The sequence below is a fragment of the Ailuropoda melanoleuca genome, chromosome 11 (assembly GCF_002007445.2).
Source record: "Ailuropoda melanoleuca isolate Jingjing chromosome 11, ASM200744v2, whole genome shotgun sequence".
Classification (NCBI taxonomy): domain Eukaryota; kingdom Metazoa; phylum Chordata; class Mammalia; order Carnivora; family Ursidae; genus Ailuropoda; species Ailuropoda melanoleuca.
In genome coordinates this window covers 27,021,017-27,024,341 of record NC_048228.1, presented here as the reverse complement: position 1 = coordinate 27,024,341, position 3,325 = coordinate 27,021,017, and the positions used below count along the sequence as shown (strand labels likewise).

Here is a 3,325-nt window from a genome sequence, read left to right as displayed (position 1 = left end):
AACATCATAGGTCGTGATTAGAACTTGGTATTTTATTTAGGGTATGATGTAAAACTGTTGGAAGGTTGAGAGTAGGCGCTTGGCAGGATATGTGCTCTATTTCATGTGGTTCACTCTTGCTTTTGGGGGAACATAAAGCTATAGTGGGGTGGAGTTAGGGGCAGAGTTCATTGGTCCTTGACCCAACTGCTTTCATATCCATTCTTTCCTTCTCAAGTTCTGCCTTGGTACTGTATTTTCTAGGCTTTTTTATGTGACAGCTGGATGAGACACTGACGAGTGGAAGGAAGAGAGAAGCCAGGCCATTTTTTCAGTCTTTTCCTCTGCCTCATCACTGACCACTGGCTGAGTGAATTATGGTGGTTCTACTTTCACTGGCATCAGTAGTGAGTATACTTTTGTGCTCTGGTTATGCCTCCTATTTTTTTTTCCATCTAACAACAAGCTATAACTTTATTAATGATTGAAACACTATACAAATTTCAAACCAAGCTACAGTTATTCTTTTGAAACACCAAAAAAGGTTCTCATTTTCAGATGGTTACACTGTTAATTCCATAATAGCATTTATAATATCATTACTGTTGTTCTTCAGGGTTTGGACTGCCTTTGCTTTTGACACATTAGCTTGTGACATGACCCATCCTATGTCCTTAACCTCCACACCTGTTTCATCAACCTCTTTCTCTTCACTCTCCTCTTGTACAGTTGGAGTCTGTGTGTTTTCTTGAATGTCTGAGACAGCTTTACCTTGAACTTTGAATTTCTCAGTAGTTGCTAGTTGTGCCTGCTGAGATAAATCCTTGATCCTTCCCCAAAAACTATGTAGGTATCTGAAGCTGGGTTCTTTTATTTATCTATTTATTTTTTCATAGTTTTTTTTTTTTTAATGGATTTGGGGGTTTTCCACAGAATTTAATTTTCAATAAAAGTTATATTTGTTAATTCTGAAAAAATGCTACAGAATGGTATAGAGTTAAAAGTAAAAGCCCTCTGCTTCCCAGCTCCCCATTTCTACTTCCTAAAAACAACCACCACCCTTATCATTTTAACATTTTCCTCTGGTATCTTACGCATGTAGTCAAACACAATATGTACATGCATTTCCTTTCTTTCTAACAAACTGGTATCATACTGGAAGTTACTGTTCAGCACTTGGCTCTTTTAGACATCTGGTTTTGTGATGACAAAGAAGATATTCTTTTTTTTTTTTAAAGATTTTATTTATGTATTTGAGAGAGAGAGAATTAGAGAAAGAGAGAACATGAAAGGGGAAAGATCAGAGGGAGAAGCAGACTTCCCGCTGAGCAGGGGGCCCAATGAGGGACTTGATCCCGGGTCTCCAGGATCAGGACCTGAGCCGAAGGCAGACGCTTAACCAACTGGGTCACCCAGGTGCCCAACAAAGAAGTTAATCTTAGATTTCCAGATAGTGACTCCTCATCCCTGTAACCTGTCAAAGACCCAGTTTGGACAGAGCCTTTCGTGCCTTCTTTTCACTTCAGCTCTGTTTTGCTTTACTGACCAGTTCTACATCGATTTCAGCTGCAGCTGCCAGCTGGGCTGATTGTGTGGTCGCCTGTGTGGAATCCTGTTCCCTGAGATCTGGTACTGATTCAGCACTGTCGGATTCCGTTCCAGACCCTGCCTCGGCCTGAGGCCCTGGCAACTCCTGCTCTGTAGCAGGGATGGTTTCTGTGGCTTCACCAGGCATTTTGTGCAGGGAATGTGGAACCAAGATAGTGGCAGAAAGAGAGTGAGCCATGCCTCTTCTTTTTGAACCTCAGCCTATAGGTGGGGAATTCTCCAAGGTGATTTGTTTGTCTAGTTGGACACTGACCTGACTGAAATAAGGAGCAAAGCTGAAGCAGGAATACTGTCATAGACTATTCCAGTAATCTAGGCAAGAGAAGAACAAGCTGAACAAGTGACGGTGATAACATGGATGAGGTAAAGAATGATAAAATTTGGTATCTCTTTTGAATGTAAACTCATATGGTTTTGTCATACAATAAAAGAAAAGAAATATAATGTCTTCAATGTTTAGTTTGAAAAACTAGAGAAAGGTGGTATTGTTGGTGGGTATGGAGAAGATTGAGGAAGAAATAGATCAGGAGGGGAGGGCATATGAATCAAGGGTTCTGTTTGGTAAAATTTGACATTGACATAGCTGTTTGAGATCTACAGAGATCAAGTAGAAAGTTAAGTATACTTAAAAAGTTAAAAATTGAGCTACCCTATGACCCAGCCATTGCACTACTGGGTATTTACCCCAAAGATACAGATGGTGAAGAGAAGGGCCATATGCACCCCAATGTTCATAGCAGCATTGTCCACAATAGCTAAATCGTGGAAGGAGCCGAGATGCCCTTCAACAGATGACTGGATTAAGAAGCTGTGGTCCATATATACTATGGAATATTACTCAGCTATCAGAAAGAACAAATTCTCAACATTTGCTGCAACATGGACGGCACTGGAGGAGATAAGGCTAAGCAAAATAAGTCAAGCAGAGAAAGACAATTATCATGTGATTTCTCTCATCTATGGAACATAAGAACTAGGAAGATCGGTAGGGGAAGAAAGGGATAAAGAAAGGGGTAGTAATCAGAAGGGGGAATGAAGCATGAGAGACTATGGACTATGAGAAACAAACTGAGGGCTTCAGAGGGGAAGGGGGTGGGGGAATGGGTTAGGCTGGTGATGGGTATTAAGGAGGGCACGTATTGCATGGTGCACTGGGTGTTATACGCAACTAATGAATCATGGAACTTTACATCAAAAACTAGGGATGTACTGTATGGTGACTAACATAATATAATAAAAAATATTATTATTAAAAAAAAAAAGTACATGAGCCCAGAGTTTAAGAAAGCACTTCAGTTTAGAGAACTACTGGATGGGTGGGTAGGATTATTGGTATAATAAAGTCATGCAATTTGAAAAGATTACGTAGGAGCTGGCTATGCATAGAGAAAAATCCATAACCAAGAACAAAGCCCTAATGCACTCCAATATTTAGAAATTGGAGGGAGAAAAGAGACCATCCTAGGAGATTGAAAAGACGCAACTAGTAAAGCAGAAAGAAAAAGACAAAAGTAGTATTCCTGGAAGCCAAATGAAGAAAGCTTTTCAAAATGTCATGTTCAGTGGATAAAATATTTCCTGTGTCTTCTATATCCTTCTTTCCCCCTCCTCCGTCTCTCTCCTTCTCTATCTCCATCTCTCTCTCTTTTCCCTTCCTTCTTTCTTTTATAGCTGTATTCAGTTATTAACCAATGTATATCGAGAGCTTGCTGGATGTACTGTGCTGGCTAATTCAGAA

At 40.1% G+C, this 3,325-nt stretch overlaps 1 pseudogene; it reads right to left on the bottom strand.

Annotated features, from left to right (window-relative positions):
• Positions 1-541: 541 nt before the first annotated feature.
• LOC109490805 lies at positions 542-1,714 on the bottom strand (annotated as a pseudogene).
• Positions 1,715-3,325: the final 1,611 nt, after the last annotated feature.